At 39.5% G+C, this 22,208-nt stretch overlaps 1 protein-coding gene across 3 annotated transcripts in view; it reads left to right on the top strand.

Moving 5' to 3' along the window:
* The window catches only part of LOC131129406 (transcription factor Sox-2), a 69,037-nt gene extending 48,783 nt beyond the window's left edge, over positions 1–20,254 (top strand). For 2 of the 3 annotated variants that reach the window (XR_013627256.1, XR_013627255.1), the window contains 2 exons: positions 4,236–4,312; positions 19,819–20,254. The gene's annotated coding sequence lies outside the window, so the exon portion shown is untranslated. The remainder of the gene's footprint in view (positions 1–4,235; positions 4,313–19,818) is intronic. The other variant, XR_009129836.2, reaches the window with a different exon arrangement.
* The last annotated feature ends 1,954 nt before the right edge of the window (positions 20,255–22,208 follow it).

Here is a 22,208-nt window from a genome sequence, read left to right as displayed (position 1 = left end):
ATGAGAAAGAGCATTAGCCCTCCTTTTAGTTTCAGAGGAAGTGTTGTCAGCCTGATTAGTGCAGAGTCCTCCCTGTCCTGAGCTTCATACATACCAAAGAAGGTACTGGAGGGAAGAGAAAGGCACCAGATTAATGTTTAATCAGGCTATGTAAAGACACGGTCAAATAGCTGAGCTTATGAGTAAATAAGCTGTGTGTGGGTCGACAATTAGCTTAATGGCCGACATGCATGGGTATACTGCAGCTCTGATGGGCACTGAAGTAACTAATATCTATAAGATGTACATGCTGGAAGTCATTCATTCATTCATTCATTCATTCATCGCGGGGGTGCTGGAGCCTATCCCAGCTGTCTTCGGGCGAGAGGCAGGGTACACCCTGGACTGGTCGCCAGCCAATCACAGGGCACATATAGACAAACAACCATTCACACTCACATTCATACCTATGGACAATTTGGAGTCGCCAATTAACCTAGCATGTTTTTGGAATGTGGGAGGAAACCGGAGTACCCGGAGAAAACCCACGCATGCACGGGGAGAACATGCACACAGAGATGGCTGAGGGTGGAATTGAACCCTGGTCTCCTAGCTGTGAGGTCTGCGCGCTAACCACCCGACCCCCGTGCCGCCTGCTGGAAGTCAATAAAATGACAAATGCCACATGGAAATATATATATATATATATATATATATTACAACTTTTGTAGGGCGGCATGGCGGTCGAGTGGTTAGCGCGCAGACCTCACAGCTAGGAGACCAGGGTTCAATTCCACCCTCGGCCATCTCTGTGTGGAGTTTGCATGTTCTCCCCGTGCATGCGTGGGTTTTCTCCGGGTACTCCGGTTTCCTCCCACATTCCAAAAACATGCTAGGTTAATTAGCCACTCCAAATTGTCCATAGGTATGAATGTGAGTGTGAATGGTTGTTTGTCTATATGTGCCCTGTGATTGGCTGGCAACCAGTCCTCTCGCCCGAAGACAGCTGGGATAGGCTCCAGCAACCCCCGCGACCCTTGTGAGAATAAGCGGTAGAAAATGAATGAATGAATGACAACTTTTGTATATGTAATGTATAACGTCTTCTCTTGGAGGGGTAGATTACGTGTAAATTAGACACATCAGTATTGACATTTTTATGGGCACAAGTTTTTCCCCATTTACGAGTTGTCCCAGCATGATCCATGTATTGTATATCTATCGTATACTACTAATACTGTTGTATATTAGTACTGCCACAAAAACCTGAGAGGGCCACCATTAGGGGGCCATTAACGGTTGATCCTGTCATGGCTGAGAGAAACACTGATATTCTCCTTACTGCAAACCAGTTTAGCATCATGTCAGTGAGTGATATGACAACACAGCATGAGGCCATAAGACAATACCGCACATCTTTTCCAATGCAGATTCGCCATTGACATGAGGCCAATTTAAGCCACAAACCTGACAGGCACCCTACATTGCCTATGTAGATCACTGGTGCATAAATTGGTGTCGGCATATGTGTGGAGCTGGGATTTTTTTTTTTTCCCTTTTGGCCAAGCTGGCATTAGCGGTACCGCGCACGTATGTGTGCACAATGTGCATGTGGTGGTGTTTTGTATAGAAAATGCTGTGTGCGGGAGAACAGGGATTTGGTGCCATCAGCACAGTGATGTCAGCGCACAGAGACAAACAAAGCCAGAATCCAAAACCTTTCCCAGCTACACACAATCCCACTGCGCACTGTTGGGGGGCCCCGTCTTGGGTGTTTGCTGCCATTAACAGACAAACACTTTAAATACATACTTATTAATGTACACAGGCTTGGTAAACCTGTTAGTACCAAACAGTACTGCAACCACATTCATTCATCTTCCAAATGAGACAGTTTGGTTCATCGTCAGTATTTGCCAGAGCCGGTGAGTGAGCAGTCAAATCTAAAACACACCTCTGTTTGCTTTGGCCTGGCTCTCTGCCACGCTGCACCAGCCCGGCCTGCATGCCTTTCAAGCCGGGAATGACATTACTCTTATTGCATTTGACATGGAGCTCATGCAAAGATGCCAACTGTGAGAAGCCATGCTAACACGTTTCTATACCATGGCGTACTGTAGGGGAGCTGCTGAAACTGAAAACATCGAAGCTACCACTGCTTCCTCGTGCTTCCAGTTTTTTGATAAAGTTTTGTCTTTATTTATTTGCGATACCGTATACAAAGTCTAAAGCCTATTCTAATGTATTTCTCCTTTTGTGTGTATCTCAGTACCTCATCCCTCCATCACTACAATGGCAGATAAATACCTTAAGTAGCCTCTCAATACAATACAATTTCAATACAGTTCCCCACCTACTTTCAGACTGAGATTAAAACCACACGTCGTTAGGGAACTCTTTGACTCCACCTGAACCCACCAGACTTGCCTTCTGTGAGACTACGAGTAGAACACATGTTCTATTTTCCTCATGCGTACTTCAGTTCTCTGTCAAAGTTTCACATGAAGAAACAAAACTGCGTAATGCTTGCATCTATGTCATGTTATACTATAATGTAGTAATCCGTCGCTACTTCACGCTTCCAATTTTACAGCTTGTAATGTAATGTAAAAACTTTCCAAAATCACCAGTCTTCGGTATTCAAACATGATACCATTTTACAAAAGAACATAGTTTAAATGTAAGATTTTATGTTCCACTGTTTTGCTGTTGAAATATTGCACTTTGTTTGGGGGTCCTTGAACACATCGTAGTTGCAGTGAGACACAAAAGTGAAACTTCTACACTGTGACTTACATTATAATTAAATAGTGGTGAGTACAAATACATTTTGTGCATTAAATTGTGCTTAAAAATGTGTCAGTCACTTTGAAGAGAGAAGGGGTGGGGTCAGGAGCTTACGGCAGTCACATTTATTGCAACGGTTGATCCGAAATTTGAAGAGAATGTCGACATGTAAGATTTATTAATCCTGTCAGATTATTTTTTTAAACTAGAAATGTAAGTAATGATTGGGATTTTTAGAAAGATTAGATGTCTGATGTTTATCATGCCATGGTCAAGAACAAGAGTGACTTTTGGAGGAAAAGTGTGACTTTCTCAGTGAATAAACAAACACTCAACAACAAACACTCCTATGAGCTTTGTATTGTAGAAACAATAATGTGTGTGCTCTTAAAGTGGTGTCAAGTAGTGTCGAATCGCAGCTGAATGTTGGGACTATCAGAAGGCACTGTGAAGCTTTATGTTTTTGTGTAGAACACTGACATTTTTTATACTTAGCAGATCAACTATCGTTTGTCTCCTCTTTTTAAATGAGCTTCTGTCCTAAAAATAAGTGCTTTACTGCGATGGGCCGTGTGTGTGTGTGTGTGTGTTGTGTTTCGTTATGTTGCTTTTTTGGCAAAAAAAGATTGGGGGAACTGGATGCAGACAGGTCCTCATTGTACTCAAAGTGGAAGAGATTGGTTGTACTGTTCCCTATTCACTCAAGTCTGTAGTGAGAGAGGCATTGTGTGTTTTTGTATGTGTGTACAGTGTGTACAATGACTGTATAAACTGTCCATGTAGAATGAAGTTGTGGATGTTGTATCTCTCACCAAAATACTCTGTTTGGGTGCCGGGGTGTGCTTGGAGAGTGGAACAGGGCAACAATGACCTCCTTTGACCCATATAAAAATGAGGTTTTCATTTTAAGTTTGGATTTGGGGTGCTTAATTTGCACCTTAATAAACGCAACACATCAGACCATGATAAGCTTTATGCCGCTTAACTTTAGTTCGGCGCATTAAAGGGGAAAGAGGAGTTATCATGGAGATGTTAGTAATTTACTGTATCATAAAACACTTGGAGAATCAAAGAATTCACTTTAAACAGTGACCTAGTTCAAGTTATTGACTTTTTTTTTAAAGATTAACTCTAGTTTTACATTCTCATTCTAAAAATTCTCATTTTCTTATGGTGATTATATTATAGTATGATAAAATTATATGTAATGCTGATTGAAAATGGTCTTGATTTTTATACTATATCTCATTAATAAATTGTATTAGATTTAGATTTTTTTAGTATTAGATTTTTTAGATTTATTTAGTATAGGTAGGTCTGGTTTTTGCTGTAAACATATCAACACAATCAAAATATGTTCTGATTTGCAAATCCCGAATTTCTCCATTGTAGGACTATGCGTATCCATCAATCCATTATTTACACTGCAACTAATTAATTAACTTTTTACATGTATTTTACTTTTTCAGTGAGGTGACTGAAGACGTAATAAAGAGGACAAGACAATGAATGAGCTGGATGGCAAAGAAGAACTGCAGGATTTAGGGTATGCACACACACACACACACACAAGGTCCCACAGAGAGACACAGTAATGCCCTGGAGGGTGCCAGTCATGCCCGGCTTCCGTTGCGCTCCAAATTGAGCGTGGCACAGTGTATGAAGTCAGCCGTCTGGAAGAATGCCAAGCATTGTTCCTCCAAGCAGCTGGATGGTAATTACTAGAAAGACCGACAGGAGCAAAGAGAAATAATGAGAGAAATATAGTGAAAGTGAGAGAAGCTTTGCTGCCCCACTAGTTTCTTTCCGGCTCTATGTATCATAAACACGTGATTTATTGTTGAAAATACTTTTAATCCTTCAGGGTTATACAATATCGGCTCATTGTCTGTATAGGCTTGTGTTTTCACACACTCTGCATGCGCTTAAGATCTAACCATCTTTATTTATCAACGGTCCTGAACACCCGCATAAAGACACGTGGTGATCTTTCTTGATTAGTTACACTCAAACTTTGGAGTGTGGTTAGCACATCAGCCTCATACATAGCCCGTTGGTTCTATGTTCAAGATCTTTCTGTGGGTTGTGTGTTCTTAAGTGGCATGTTTTCAGTATCTTATGTAAGAATAGCTGTTTAACTTGTAAAAACAGCACAAAGGTGTGCTGCTGTTTCATCATTCTGCTTTGTGTAAACACAGATACAAACCAGGTGAAAGCAAATGTACCTTAACCAATGGAAAATAGTGATATTGAAACATTTGAAAGGTGTGTCCCACATTACATTTAGTGTAAAAGTAACGTTACACTGCAAGAACCTCATTCATTCATTCATTTTCTACCGCTTAACCTCACCAAGGTCGCGGGGGTGCTGGAGTCTATCCCAGCTGTCTTTGGGTGAGAGGCGAGAGGCGGGGTATACCCAGGACTGGTCGCCAGCCAATCACAGGGCACATATAGACAAACAACCATTCACACTCACATTCATACCTATGGACAATTTGGAGTCACCAATTAACCTAGCACAGGGGTCGGGAACCTTTTTGGCTAAGAGAGCCATGAAGGCCAGATATTTTAAAATGTGTATCTGTGAGAGCCATATACATTTTTTTAAACATTGAATGCAATAAAATGTGTGCATTTTTATGTAAGACCAACAGTTTTAGATAATGGGCTCTAATTACGTAGACCAGGCACACTACCCCACGCCAATGGGGTGTGGCCAGCACACTTTCGTGAGCAGCGCAGTGTCTAATAATAAATCAAATACTTGTTGCCATTAATACAACTTCTGCTGCTGCATAATTTTGCACCATACTCAGTATATTTCATTCTTTTGGCCATCTTTGCCAGAAGGCTTGGTTCTGCAGCTTTAGCTAGGTGACTATTTGACTAAAGGAGAAAATTTTATATTTACATGTTGACATCTCAATGACCGAGGTAGACTACCGCATTACCCAGTAATAATCGAGTTTTGGTGTTTGACCTGGAAAATATCAGGAAAGATGGATATGGTCGGCCGTATTGCAGTAGAAAATAGATGGACGAATTAAAATGCATAAAAAAGTTGTTGATTTTTAATATTATTTTTTATCATTTCTGTGATGTTTACTTTAAAATGTTAGCAAAAATACATTTTTATTGTGGTAAGAAATGCTTGAGAGCCAGATACAGTCATCAAAAGAGCCCTACCTGGCTCCCGAGCCATAGGTTCCCTACCTCTGACCTAGCATGTTTTTGGAATGTGGGAGGAAACCGGAGTACCCAGACCACACAGAGTTGGTCGAGGGTGGGATTGAACTTGGGTCTCCTAGCTGTGAGGTCTGTGTGCTAACCACTTGACCGCTGTGCAGCCCTGCAGGAACCTCATACCAACAGGCAAATGTGGTGGTGGTAGTGTGATGGTCTTTGGTTGTTTTGCTGCTTCAGTGGAAGACGTACTATGATAAATGGAACCATTAATGGAACCAAGAGACACATTGCAAGTTATGAAGAATGCTTGATTGCATTAAAAACGCCTTAAAAAGAAAAATCCATCATAATTTCAAAGACATCAATGCAGAACTCTACTATACCTCTACAGTTATTATACTCACTGAGCAACCCACCACAATTTTTTTTTGTTTGTTTTATCACTGCGCCGCATGTTGGTGACCTTTTTGCCTTTAAGTCCACTGGACTGACAAAGGCACAGTGACTCAACGTGTACAGCAGCAGTACATAGCCTCTCTGAGTTGTGGGCACTTTAATTCTGTGAACTGGTCCGACCACATTAAGTTTGTTTTTCCACGCCGTGCATCTGTCAGTCTTTTTACATGCCTGCATAATGTAAACATAAAAAATACCAATAAGTCTGGATCATAATCCACAAGCATAACTCAAATGTTGTTGGGTTGGAAGAATGTTTTGTGCGCAGCCATCACACACCCATCAATTATTTAAAACAACACTTTTCATGGGAATACGTATGTAGTGTACTCTCTCTGATCATTTCATTGGGTGCGCCTGCAGAATCTATAATAATAAAGTAGGTTATTATAATATGTAATAACATTGTAGTGACTGTAGTATGACCTTCTACACTACTGCAAACTACAACATTAACAAACATTCCCATTATTATTAGTATTGCTTCTTTGACGTTGTCAGTCAAAACAGAAGATTGTAATCTACATTAAGGTAGAGATGATATCTTGTATTAAATTGTATGACATTGCACCTCATGTTGTTGTTGGTAAGTGTTTTTTTAAGGTTTGTAGTGAAACATCAGTGACACCACCTCCCGGGCATGAGGAATGTGTCAAATTGCTGTCAACTATGTGTTGCTTTGTCATGAGACCACAGAGCGCTGGAAACACGTAAAGTTGTCTTTTTCGCACCTTCCACTCCTCCTGCAATCCTTCCTCCTCCTCCTCCCCCTTTTCAAAAAAAAACCACACACACTGACAAACACACACTCATACACACAGTGGCAGCAGTAGCTGGGCTCAAGCTACTGCAGCTGTGACCAGAACAATAGCATTCCTCGGGTTTTAAACGCCTGGCACTTAGATTGCTAACAGTCAAATTCCTGCCGCAGAGAAGCTGGGGGTTGCTATAGGACGCTGGGAGCTGTGAGAAGTCTTGTAAGGAAACCTGCAGCTGTAAAACACTGTGTGATGTGTGTTTTTATATGAGCGGGTTGGATGGATGGGCTCATGGGGATGGAGGAAACACTCTTGTTCCACCTAACGTCTCATCTCCATAGCATACCTGTCAACATTTACATTTGAAAATAAGGTACATTTTTGCGGAAAATTGGATGGAAAATGAGGGAAATTCTGTCTGTTTTTTTGTTCTTTCGGCTAGAGCAGCCCAACCCCCTATTTTTAGAACTTCAGGTCAAAAGGGCTGCTTTGTCTTTGTGCGCATCATGGATGCTAGAGACACCTGTTGAGTCAACATGTGTGTGTCTCCCATGCACTGTTGGAAAACGATGGAGATGCATTGAAGGTGCACTGATTGCTCGGGACATTTTTTGTCAATTTTCTTTTTGATTGAATTATGCAGAAAAGTAAAAATAGTGGACACAGTATTTGGTTATTACTGGTTATAGTAGTTTGAGTTTGCCTACTTTAAAAATATGAATTAACCCTTCAGCCCTCGAACATTGTTGTCAAAAATATAGTAAAACAGATCTGATATATCGATACTGTATAGCTTTTCATTACTGAATTTGACGGTTTTGTATGTTTCCACATAAAAAAATCATTCATTTTCTACCGCTTATCCTCACAAAGGTTGCGGGGGGTGCTGGAGCCTATCCCAGCTGTCTTCGGGCAAGAGGCAGGGTACACCCTGGACTGGTGGCCAGCCAATCACAGGGCACATATAGACAAACAACCATTCACACTCACATTCATACCTATGGACAATTTAGAACTGATTAGGATACATGTGAGCACTTTTCGACCGCAAGTAACACATTTTGGCACAAAGCACGCGTGTTCAAAAGTGATAGCTCTCATGTTATGATCATTGCTTCATAATGCATCATTTTTGCACTTCACTGTTACTTAGTCAAAGTTTGTTGGGGAAGTCTTACCATTTTATGGACTTGTTTGCGACATATGCTAGTCCCTGTACTGTACGCGTGCTTTTGACATTTTCCTGTTTATTTGGTGGTTTGAATTGGCGTCTGATGCTTTTGTTGGGCTTTCAGCTGATATGCATCACGTTACATGCATATATATAGCATTGGTGTAGTGACTATGATTATTAATTTATACCATACATACTCACAATTCAACATTTGCTGATTTTTTTCCCTCCAAAAAATTATCCGTTGTGAGATGCAAACGTGATACTTATGTATAACCTCTTCTCCGATTCCATCAGTTCATCGATCATCTTTCGTTATCATTAATTCATGTTGAGTATCGATACATTTTAGAATTAAAATTGTGTTTAATAAGTGTGTGAGAGATATTGAAGAGAGAAGGGGAGGAGTTGAAGCTAATCTATTGCACATTTATTGCAAATGTTATTCCGAAATCTAAAATTCTTGTTGCCCCCAGTATTGGGAGGTTAAAACAAGAATAAAGATGATCCAAATTCTAAAATTGAAGACAGATATTTTAACATGAGTTTAATGTTGTATTCCAAATGCGGGTCTCTTTTATTGACTTTAGTCCACTCGGCACTTGCCCAACTATCAGCTAATCTAGAATAACCCCCAAAATAACAATTTTCTCATTAACAATGGCTGTTTCACAATTTAAATATAAATGAATCTAATTTAGCAAACCTCCGCTACGATGAAGGGGACTCATTTAGAGGCAATCTAAAATTAATGAGGGCATCTGGAGAGAGACAGTAGAGAGGGGCCGTGTGTGGCTTAACAGATACTGGAGTTAACAAGCTACTGTACTTTAAACACTGGGAAATCCTCATTAATTTTTTTTAACTTAATGCACTACTGTACTCTGACTGTTGGAAAAGAGCTTTAGTGCTAGTTCAAACACATTGTGGGGACATTAGACTAACTCTTGGCCCTCTTGTTGTCAAAAAGCATTTAGGAATTCTAATTTTCTGTCTATCAATGTCAAGTAAATACACGCATCTGCCAGATTTAATATCACCGATTTTAGACAGGGTTTTATTTTAACTTGCTCCTCATGTGACCGCTTGACATGAATAATAAAATGAGTTTGGAGTCATTTTAATCTCCCAAAAAGTTGAAACTCATTCTCATTCGTACAATTTCACCACCGCTTTCCTTTAGAAAACCCTTTCCCTCGTCTGCCCAGCAGATGCCAACCAGCTCCCACAGCGACTGTTTGGTTTTGCAGGTTTAATTCCCAATGGGTTTGGGTCCAGAGTGGTTAGGCTGAGCCCTAAAGGCCTGCGAGCTTGTCAGGTGTCTCCACACATTAGCGTTGCTCTGCTCACACCCTGAGCCGACAGCACAGTGAAGCAGAGGGTGGGTGGGTGGGTGGGGGGGGGGGGGGGGCAGAAATGCTGATCTGGCATGGTGGGAGGTACACAGGGTAAAGAAGTTTTGCTTCATTAATTGTTTGTGTGTTTTTTTTAATTGTTTATGTACTGTTGATCAATTAATAGTCCTGAATCAACACTCTTGTCCATTTTCACCTGTTATACACATTAATAGTATGCTCATTATTTGCACCAATAGAACCTCAATTTTTGTAGGATTTCATTCCATTTTCAACAAAAGTTGTCTTCAAAAGTTTTTTCTTGTGTCTGGCAAAGTAGTCAGTTTGCCAACATATCATTCGCGCAATTAAACCACTTAACAAAGCATCCACACGTTGGTTTATTTCTTCATAGAAGAAAGTACTAATAAGTACTATGTTCCCTGTATTGCCTGAAAAATAACCCACCATAATATCAAAAAGTTGCCAAGATTTTGCTGAAGATCTGTTGGAATTGGTTTTGTAATATAATGGATCTTCTTCATACAAGTTGCAGAAAGTGAGCCCGACCAGTGTGTGTAAAGATGATTGGACCTGCTGCTGAAGTTCACAATAAAGTCAGCAAGTATACATCTCTAACCGTCCACTCTTTTTAAAGTAAAGTTTGTTACGGATTAGAATGAAACGGCATCCGTTTGGCTCTCCTCCCTCTACTCGTTTTTAGATTTTGGCTGACCTATTAGAACTGTATTTTCTTATTTGTTGGTAAAGGGCAAATTTATGTAAAATGTAGGACTTTCATTTTCATTTTTTTTAAACAACCATTGTGATATTTCCTGTGTTTAGCAAAGTAAAATATTTCATGACATTATTCTCAAGGAAAAAGTCACATATTTTCATTGATGAATTCCTGCATCTTACCTCCTGTCCTTTTCTTTCAAATTCCTTTCACACTCATCTTTTTTTATTGCAGTAAAAACAACACACTGGTGGATGCTACCTCAACATTTTCTTGAGCCTTTAACCCTAAAAGCAGCTGAGTGACAACACAGCCAATTTTCCCCTGCTGGATTCGAATAAACTTGTATTGTCTGTGCACAAACAACTTCCTGCATGCAGACTTGCAGCTTGTTAATGGGGGCGGGAAGAAAAAAAAAAACTCTTCCTGCTTCTGACCTCCAACCCCATCCTACCCCTCCCACACCCGCCGCTTACACAGCATGATGCATCTATAGGAGGGGAGGTGGCGGTAGAGATGGCGTTAGTGTGTGTGGGGGGGGCTGCAACCAGTGGAGTTTATGTTAGGCTTTAGAATAGGAGGGTGGGGGGGGGGGCTTCTGTCCTGATCTAAAGTAGTGTAAGAGGAAGGGGGATGAGGGGACCTGCTGAGAGGGCTGCCTATACGCACTCCTCCTTCCTGCAATACCTTTCCCTCCATCCCTCTCCTCTTTTCACCATCCTCCTGTGTCTCCAGCTGTGGGGGTAAAGTACATTACATGCTTGCTAATCAAACCTCCATTACTAGTCTGGCGGGAAGCTCGAGCAGTCTTATCCTTGTTTATTTCTTCTGCTTTTTTCCTTTTATTATTTAAGAGGAGGACGCGATCGTCAGTCATAATATTTGCGTTACTGTACAATCAAACGGGCGGAAGAACTAATGCAGCAATGCAAAGATCTACATGTAAACATGCTGTGATGTATCACAATGGGACAGACATTATAGTCACTCCACAAATATAACGGCTATAAAATCTGACTGCAGTATGTATAATTTATCATTCATAATATTATCAGAGGTGTATTTAGTCACTTAGGGGCCCGAGGGAACACACTAATAGTAACACACACACACGAGTATGAGTCATATTTATGTCTTAAATGGCTCATTTACTCTTACTATGTCCGCTTTGTTGGGTAATATGAGTGAAATTGTAACTATAGGGTTGCTAGTTCATTTCTAGAGGGCTCTAATAATGTTAAACTCATATTTAGAAGGTAATAAATGTTTTCTATGCTGTAATCATAAACATATTCCTTTCATAAATAAATAATCTGACTTTGCGCAATTCACTTATCACTGTCAGGTCTGGATCCAATTAACTAAATGAGGGATGAGGTACATCCCAAAACACACAGTGCAACTGCAGTATTTTAAAGTATAATCTTGCCTAATTGCTGCTTACACTGTATTTATTGTATATGTAAAACACTGCTGCTATACACGAATGACCACAAAACTGTTTACTAATTACCCATAATATTCAGGAATGGACCTACAATTAGGCAAACACAGGCAATTGCCCGGGGCTCCCAAATTTCCAAGGGCCTTGGGAATATGAGCCTTTTCTCATATTCACACTTGATGATAAATATTAATATTTCAAATGGATTTGGGGGGGTGATACTATGTAAACATGTCTATGTAAGTAGCAACTTCAGCTGTGAGATGACACTAAGGTGTAAGATTTTAAAAGCAGGAAAAAAGTAGACTAAATTGCATACACATATTGTAAAAATGTAAAAAAAAAAAAAAAAAAGGATGTGGAGTGCCCCAATGACTAGCTTTTCTTTGGGGAGCTGAGTGGCAGGTGGACAGGAAGTGACATCAGACCTTCAGTCTGGGATTGAGTTGATTCTATTAGATATTTTTATCATGGATTAATGTGCCTGATGTGAGATAATTCAAACCTGCAATGAGCGCCTGTTCCGGTGATCAAGTCCGGTGTGTGTGTGTGTGTCTCACCATACATGACTGAGTCATGAGTAATATTTGAGTAATATTACAGTCACAAGTGTCGAATCTGAATGCTTTATGTACTGTATGTAATTTTGTTCATTTAGCCTTTTTCATGCTTGAAAATGCTTAATTTAGGCAAAAAAAAGTAACATTTGCTTCAATATTTTTTTGGATTCATTCGCCATATTCAACTACAAAGCAACATGACTTAATGAAAAAACGTGATGGATGAAATTCAACCTGCAAAGTGGTGAGGCACGTCTGTAATCACCTTTTAAGTAAGATGCTTCAACACCTAAAGAACAACATTCTCCAACATTACATCACACTCATTGATTCTGCTAGAATGTGTTCTTTTCAAGTATTTTTTAATACCAGTTTTACATGTTGACGATCGGCATAAACTCGGATGATCACAGCATTGAACACAGTATTGTGTAAACCAATAAAACAGCATGGTAGGATCACATTTACAGCACGTTGTACATGTCGGTGTAAAACAAGGCTGTAAAGTTTAGCTGTCTGCCGCACCACACCGTTGTTGGATAATGAGTCATGTGATGACAGGAAGATACTTAGCCAAACAGTTACTACAAGGAGGAACATCTTTTGTGCACAATTCTTCACACCTCATATATTTTTTTAACCAAAATATTGAATTTAATTGAATATGATTTCAATTTACACACCACAAAACACAAAAATGCTATAACTTTTATTGAGTATTCCAATTCAACGGTGCCCCCGGAGTGATCTCCTTCAATTAGAAGCCACACAAACTCTGGTGCTGTTTTGAATGAGCCGTAAGCCTCTTCAGAGCTGTGTGGTCTGCTCACTGTTAAGTGGATCAAAGGATGAGGTATGTACTTTGCTGCAGAGACACATCCGAGCTGTACATCTGGATTTACATAATGAAACTCCACTGAGATGATGTGCTAATTAACCGTGAGTCAAAGCTCAATGACCATAAGAGTGTGAGCTTCACTGGTATGCATCGACACCATGTGAAATATCATACAAAAAATCGTGTTTGTGAGAGGTTTATAAATACTGTATATTTTTTTATTTCACTTCCATGATGAATGCAGCGTAACAGGTTTTCTGCGTTCTCTTCCTCATTTCCCCACCTCCTCGCTTGGTAATGGGATTTACTGAGCACCTGTAGGAGTGTAGATTTTCAGGGGATTATAGTCGCACTAACCCTGAGTCACCAGTAATCATCACCTCTTTCTATTTCTTGACTTCCGTCATGCACACTCAATTACTTAGTGGTCCAACAAACTCTAAATAATGATATATAGTAACTGTGAATATGACCTCTCACGCACCTTTCACTTAATTAGTTTACTTTTATTTTTGTTTTTGCTTCGCCTAATGATACATACAGTATGCTCAGTACTAGCTCAAAGTGGCTCATGAGTTCTCTTGTTTATACCTAACACATGAGTCATGCATCTAAGTGGGTGGACCAATGAGCCCATTCACCAATGGGTAAGATCGGATGTCAGATTTATGAAGGGTTTGTTACCGTCAAGTGCCGGCCTGTTTATAACATATAACTTCACCAAGGTGTGCTTATAGTACCTTACTTCTTTCCTACCGCCTTCCTGTTAAATTAGCTCTCTGGTACTGCATGTGACAATGGTGGTGGTATCCCCCCTTGAGGGACAACAATCTGCGAGGTGGTGCATTGGCGGTGGGCATTGGCAGTGGTCTTTATATGATAGCCCCTCACCCCTCGGCTAGAGAATTTTTCTTGTCAGGGGAGTAAATGACCCTTCTTTTCAAATGTGAATGTTGACAGGTATGGTACTTACCAGTACCCTTAACTGCATAACTATACATATATAATACGTACTCATGCTCATTGAGTTGTGGACTCCTTTCGAGCAGCTACACACAATAACCTGCACAAAAAGCTTTCTAGATCTTCCAAGAATCTGCACCTATTCCAGTCTGTTTTAATTTCTTCCAACCAAGTCCCGCCTCCGGGCATGCCCACTCCGCTGTGATTGGTCCCACAGCTTGTATCTGGGCACACCTATATGAGGAAGTCAGAGCCATCCTAAACATTTTCAGGCCTCATGTCCAAACTTTGGCATTGTTTAACACAAGAATACATCATTCTAACAATATTTATAGGTCAGAAAAGTGGAAAACACATAATAGGTCCCCTTTAAATATCATTATACCATATACAGTCATCCCTCACTATTTTGCGGTTTGAATTTCGCAGCCTCATTTTGTTACGTTTTTTTCACATATAACAGTTTAGCAATTTTCCGTATATTTCTCTATTCATTTGCATTTGTTAGAAACTTTAAAGAGACTTTATGGACCAATTGGGAACTTATATAAATCCTCACGTCATCCTTGTACGACTAAGAATGCCTGACATGACTCAAAATTGGCCATGATTCAAAAGTAAGTCAGCCAGCTACCATGGAATAGGCTAGAAATTAGCACAATATATACGACAGCTGAAGTTGGGTTTATTTCTAAACGTGAAACTGGCATCGCTTTACTTGAATCAATTTGCTATGTGGGCCGACGTAACAACTTTCGTCTCAAACACCAGTTCTCCCCAGTTCCAGGTCAATGAAAGATGAGCTGCAACATGTAACATATACACAATTAGCAAATATAAGCGTTAACGTAGTCTGAAATATGACGTTGTTGTCTGACCCGCTGTGAAATATGAGCTTCGTGTAGAACAACAACAAAGGTTGTCGTCATGTCAAGGTGCACGGTAGCTAAAAGTCATCGAACCAAAACAGATGCACGCACACAAGCGTGCACCCTCTCAGACAGGTGATACATCATGGAGGCGGGAGGCATGGGGTGTTCACGGGAATCAGCAAGTGAAAAGCAACGATGGACAGATGAGAGGGAGGTAAAGAGGGAACAGAAGGGTGGGGGGGGGGGCCAGCGGGTGACAGAGGGAGCAATAAAGTGCAACGGCCAGTTGACTCAGTGCAGCTCATATTTTTAAAGTGATAATACATTTACTGAATTACTAGTCTGTGTTGGGATTATTGATGGTTGAGATTCAAACTTTATTAGCACTTTCTACCACGGCTAAATATTGACTGAGAAACCTTTTTAAGACAACAACACAAGTCCATGAAAACATCCTGAGAACCTTAACATACTCCAAACCAGTAAAACTTCCAGTTACTGTGTAATATTATTGGAACTGAGTTATGATTATGATGCAAAAATAAATAGGCAGTTTAGCTCAAAGTCTTGTGGTTGAGATAAGAGGGGGTTAAGAGGGAGTGATGGACAGCTAGGGGGGAGCAAAGAGGGTGATGGAGGGAGGTGTGTACTGCAGCAGAAACTTCCCATGCTGGCCTCCCAGTGTGGCTACGTAATGAGGGCAAGGGACACAGACACACACACACACACACACACACATACTCGTGGACACACATTTGGGGCTGAGCATGGCCCCACGCCTGATTAGCGGCACACAAAGGTCCCAAACAGAAGTAGCAGAGGGCTCACAATGGGAGCAGGGCCTCAAGGCGTGGTTTACTTCTGCCCTGAGGGAGGGGGTGAGAGGGGTTAAGAGACGGGGAGAGAGAGAGAGAGGGTCCCACTGAGCTGCAGAGGGAACAGAGGGGGGAGGGTAGAAGGGTAGAGGAGGGATACAGTGGGGCAAGAGATGTGACAGACTTTGAGAAGAGTTTTGTTTTTCTCCTCATTAAGGCAAGTGGAATTCTGCTTGCAGTGTGAGGAAACCAGTTGAATGGGTCAGTGTTGTCAATGACTTGTCAGTGGTCACTGGTCCATCCAAGGTCCTGTCCACCTATGCATGAAAAGGGGTCTTTAGCTAGCTGCATGTATTTCGTGGAATATATGGATGAGCCCAATAAAGAAAGTCAGGGTATACAGATGGCAACATTTTCACATTAGGTCTAAGATGAAAATGCTATGTATTTGTGTGTATTTGTAGGGGGTTTGTTCCTTTAATTGAAATACACAATAGATTAATGTAAATTAAGAACTAGACTATACCTTATTCTGCATCTTTTGTTTGATTCAAGCAATTTCACATCACCGTATTGCACTTGAAAACACCAGTTAGAGCTTCTGCACCAATTTGGCATTTAGCCACTGTATGAACCACTACAAATGTGTGGTTTAGGGTTATGATTTCATATGGAGCATGTTAATATTATGTATTTAGAATTACTACCCTGCTTCATTTTTAACATATTTAAGATATTTATGTTAAAGCACTTTGTTTCATTTCTTACAAGTTGAGCCCATTTACGGCTAGAGGCAGATTTTTATTGCCCCTCAGCATATTTTTAAAATACAATTAAACAAGAAAACTAAAGGAAAAAAAACAGCAAAAATATAAGACAAAACAAAGAATATTGTTGCAATTTTCTGGAAATCTATCTTAGATCAAAAACCTTTTTTTCATTAAATATGAAAAACTTCTCAGCATGTTTAGATGATTTGGTTTACAAACCAGCCTCTTTCAAGAAATGCTGCAAATGTTACACAGTACAAATTATGTGTGAGAAAAAACGACAATTCCCCAACTTTACAAATTTTTTTTTTCAGTTTTTATGATATGTTATTATTAGGTATTTCCCATTTTGGCTTTTTTGCTGATAACCGGCGATATTGTCCAACTTACCGATATCAACCGATATCGATAGGTGTAACATAACCACCTGTGGTGGAATGAACAGCATTTTTTAAGTATCGGTTTTAATGATCGGGGAAAAAAATCAGATACTAATATCAAGCAATATCGCATTTCTCTGCTGATATCGTACCAATAATTATCAGTACCAATAATTATCAGACATCCCTAATTATTAGGGTTTATTAAATATTATTAGAACATCAGTGGTTTATTTGGTCTCCATAAATGTTAACAATAATATTGTTTAGCATCAATTTATGGGACAATAAACATTGAAAATACACTCACATTTTTTGTGATGCAGTTAAATAACATTTTGTTTGTCTATTCATGCATATTTTTTTATTGTACCCCTACTATCTATGTATTTCATTTAAGAATAAACATAACAAATATTATAGAGCAATGACTGATGAGTATAACCTATTTTTTTCCAGTGAGGAGCAAGGAGCGCTGTAATCTTCCCTCTACAATTAGCTGCACTGTCCAGGACGCCACTACACTTCATTAGCAGAGGTTTTTCTCCTTGTCACAATCGACATAGCATGAAAAACGAGACGATTCCCTCTCCCAATTTTCTGTAATTATTAATACAAAAGATAATTATAAATTTATATTCTAAACATCTCTGATGGTGCCGTGGCGAGGATGAGAGTATATTAAAATGGGAGGGGGGTAGTTGAGTAATTCCAAGACTATTTATTTTTTTTCTATCTCAGAAATGTCCTGTTTTTCCAATTACTTAATGCTATTTAAATACACTCAAGCTGACACATACACACACATACTAATGGTCCTCCGAAATAAGTCACACAATAATTGTATTTGATAAATCACAAAGGGAATCCATCAAGAGGAAACTAGCTGTACTAAAATGAGAATAGACAAAAAAAAAAAGAAGGCAGAGGCCTTTAATTTTAAAAACCGAGCTGTTTGAAGAGATGCTCTACAAATTATTCCTCTCATTTTTGTAGGATTTGAATTATTGCACAGCCCTGTGAAACACTGGAATATTACAGTGCAGAGAAGATATGATATAAAAAGGGGAGCATTGACGAATCTTCAACCCAAATTTGAGTAAGTTGATATGAACAGAATAGGGAATTGTTTGTTCCAGAGTGACATCAAGAAAGCTCTATAAAGGCTTGGACAAGTTGGATGTGGACGAACATAAAAACCCTGACCTCAACCCCGTCTATCTCTGCGGTGATTGTAAAGAGATGGTGAGCCCAACAACCTCAGTTAACTCTTATCTCATCAATGCGATGCTCTTGATGAATGGACTAAAATCCATCAGACACACTCTGTCATATTAAGGAGGGAGTACTGTCATAACATTTCCATATTTTCTTGCATTTTTAGTTCTTGTAGGCATAGCGGCATAATTCTTATACCACTTTCCCACACGGAACACATTTCAAGTGAAGTATACATGTGGCATTATGATGGACCTCCATGAGCCAGAAAGCAGAACCAAAGACAAGGCCTTCGGAGCTTAAAAACCCTCTTCTGTTTGTAAAATATCCTAGTTTTGAACACTTGTCCCGCTGGTGAAATACGTACCTATAAAGATGGGTGCATGTGATGTAAGCAGTGTGTCAACATTGTTCAGTAAACATCGAGAATGCTCTACAAGCTGCAACTATTCCACTAACAAACCAGAGGTGTCCAAAGTGCAGCCCGAGGACCATTTTCAGTCCACATCTTATTTTATTTTATTGATCTGTGACGTATTCTAAAATAAAAAATTAGTTTCCAAATCCCCTACGTCACTTTACATAATAACAATTTATTCATTATTCAAGCTGGTAAGTTATTCTTCATCGTTATGTAGAAAGTGCATCCTTGATTGGAATGGAATGGCCTTTATTGTCATTATACAAGATGTACAAGATTGGAGAGCTTCTCCTTTCGGTGCAGTAGTCAAGTTAAAAAAAGTATATAAAAGTAGAGTAAAAAAGACAATTTCACAAGATATATACGTATAAGATATCCAAAATATAGACCTAGTATTGCACAGGAGCATATGCAGGAGCAGACATATTGCAGATATATTAATTTTAGTGCAATGATAAATGGGTCATAGTGCAAATAATGGTGTGTACAGATGAGTAAAGTCACATATGAGTGTATTGTATTGGGTTGTTAAATAAAATAAATATGATTGAGGTAGTAACATAGGCAGTGATGGAAATATTGCACATTTGCATTATGCTAAAGACCGGGTACGTTGTATGTCTGAGTTATTATAGGCCACATTCTCCAAAAGTTGAAAAAAAATAAATAAACCTTGAGTGAATGATGACAAACTGTTCATATGTGTTCTCTTGCCACTGCTGTGCAAAAATGATTTTCCACTTGTGAGAGGCTTCTCCGATACATTTCCTAAGGCTTTCCTAAGACATTATAGAAACTGGTGTGTGTGTGTACACCTGACTCTACGCAGAAACCTGATCTATCCAAATAGTGTTCTCTCTGATGTATTTATTAATTTCTAACTGAATTACCAAACCGTCTAAACATTTAAGATAAATCATAAATGCACGGAGCATTTCTCCCAACTCTTCTTTTACCATTATTCCTCAAAAGCAGTGTCCCCTTCCCTTCCCTACACGGATCCCTTCATCCTACGTGGATGATTGCACGGAGCGAGAGAAGACTTTCATGTGGATACACTAACCTGTCTGTATCGCTCTCTCTCAGCATCACACTGACATTGCCTTCTCTCTTTTGTGTAGGAGCTGTTACTGAAGGTGTTACATCAGACCAATGGGCCACCGGGCGAAGATGCTGACATCACACGGACACACATTCACATCATCACAAGTGGACATGTCTTATGGGTGTCTAAGCCAACTCCTGGCGGAAGCGAATTAAAGTCAATGAAACTGAACTGATCTTAGCTGAAGCAGGATTGTGAAAGTCGCTGCTTGATGTGTGGAGGAAAAAGATGACACTAAAAGTATTGATGCAACAATTTGGAATGAATTTGATTGGTTTTTTGGAGCAGGAGGTTGCAGTGGAGATGCTTTATTTGAATACCGTATGTCAGGGGTCGGCAACCTTTTGTGCCGAAAGTCAATTTTTCCGAATGTATTTCCATAAGAACCATTTAATGCTTATTGTACTGAAGCTAATTAATAATAAAATATTTCTTATCATGAGTGTGACTTCCGATGCTGCATGGTTTTGCTGATGATGTTGTAGTCTGGTTGATTACGTGGTTAAGTTAAGCTTAATGCAGGCGTCAAGGCTTCAGTTGACTTGCCGTCATGATGGTACGATCATGATTTTCATTTCTTTGTTTTTTTTGTCTTCTTCCGAAAAGTCAAAAAACTTAATCAACCAATCATCGTTATATATTAAACGCACCGCCAAACCTGTCCATTCATGTTGAAATATACGGTTATCCCCAGTGTTTGTGCTGCGAAGTTCAACTCTTGACCACTCAATGACTCGGTAGGTTACCGTATTCTAAAATAAAAAATTTAGTTTGCAAATGGTTTCCAAATCCCCTACGTCACTTTACATAATAACAATTTATTCATTATTCAAGCTGGTAAGTTATTCTTCATTGTTATGTAGAAAGTCCATCCTTTATTATAGGCCACAAAAAAAAAAATTATAATCATGCATTGGCGTCTGACTGGAAACAGGCCATTTCCGGTAGAAAATAAACAAAAGAGGGATACATAATGTGACAATTTGCGAGAAAACCAAAACGCTTTACCCTTTAACCTTCAGAAAACAAACAGGCTCTAACCGGGACCTAAAATATCTAAGAGTTTAAAGTTGAACAGATTGCCAACTGGCATTGGCACTAAATACTACAAACATGAGTGTCAGCCTCAACAGTGCCTTTAAGGATGCTGGATAACATGACAGAATGGACAGGTAAAATCTTACCTTAGACTGGCCAATACAAGGAAAAAAATCATACAGTATTGCAGTAGTGTTTATGTTCTGCCACACTATGTCACAATACACACACAGACAAACACACACACACACACTCGCACGTTCAGAGTGAGAACAGTAGCCCCTGGTTATCTACAGCAAAGTGTGTAAATGATCACATGGCTGTGGTCATAACCGTGCAGCTTTGCAGGCAACTCATGGAACATGACACTATGTGAGTGAGTGTGTGTTTGTGCCTAATCATTTTATACTTCTTATGTCACTCCCATTCTCATCCTCCACCCCCCCCCCACCCCCCCCCCCAACCCTTGTGTCTTCCTCCTCTTCTTCAATGCCTCGGGTGATGAAACCGATTCTGTTACACTATTTGCTTCTACCCCCACAAGCTACACACTCTCTTTCTCACTCACACACACACACACACACGTTTGCACACTCTCAAGAACTATATTAGTGTGTTTAACCTTATTGATCAGGTCATTGCCTTTTGACACAGATCAAGCTGATCAATCACTGATATCTCTGTTTGCTGGGTGGAGATGAGCTGATAGTGATGGATAGCAGATTAATCAGTAAACATAGTCAAGTGAGTAAAAATGGTACAGCGATGATAGTTGTACATAATTCAGTTATCATTACAAGTGATTAGGCTGTGCGGCTCTTGATCATTATATATTTACCACAGACCACAGTCATCACTTGCCACTTTGCGGTTCAAATGTAAATGAAATAAAATATCAATATAAGGCATTCAAAGGACACATTCAAAAATGATGTAGTCATCTACATTAGTCACTAGATGTCAGTATTGTTACTGTAATGTTGGAAAAAACTTTATCACCGTAGCAACAGGCTTTTATCAGACATTTGAATGATCTCACAACAGGCACAATAATCAACATCATTCATAATTTAATAATCAATAACAATAATGAAAAACGTTATCTTCTCATTCCGGGTATCAGTGGTACAACACACTCTGTTTCGAAAAAATAAATTTGGAGAGGCTAACTAATTAGCTTGCTATGCTAGCAGTGGCTATCTATTGTATTTCCATAACCTGCAAAATGCACAAATAGGAGTGTAAAAGTGATTATTTGGTTCTATAGAACTCAAATAATGTTAAAACCCAAAAGTCATAGACAGGTTTTCTATGCTGTAACTACAAAAATATCGCCTTTAGTAATATGGACCATACTTAGCGGGAATT

This window comes from Doryrhamphus excisus, linkage group LG4, assembly GCF_037039965.1.
Source record: "Doryrhamphus excisus strain RoL-2023G ecotype Guam linkage group LG4, RoL_Dexc_Guam_v1.1, whole genome shotgun sequence".
Classification (NCBI taxonomy): Eukaryota; Metazoa; Chordata; class Actinopteri; order Syngnathiformes; family Syngnathidae; genus Doryrhamphus; species Doryrhamphus excisus.
Note: the sequence above shows the minus strand (reverse complement) of the source record. Positions and strands in the feature narration are given on the sequence as shown.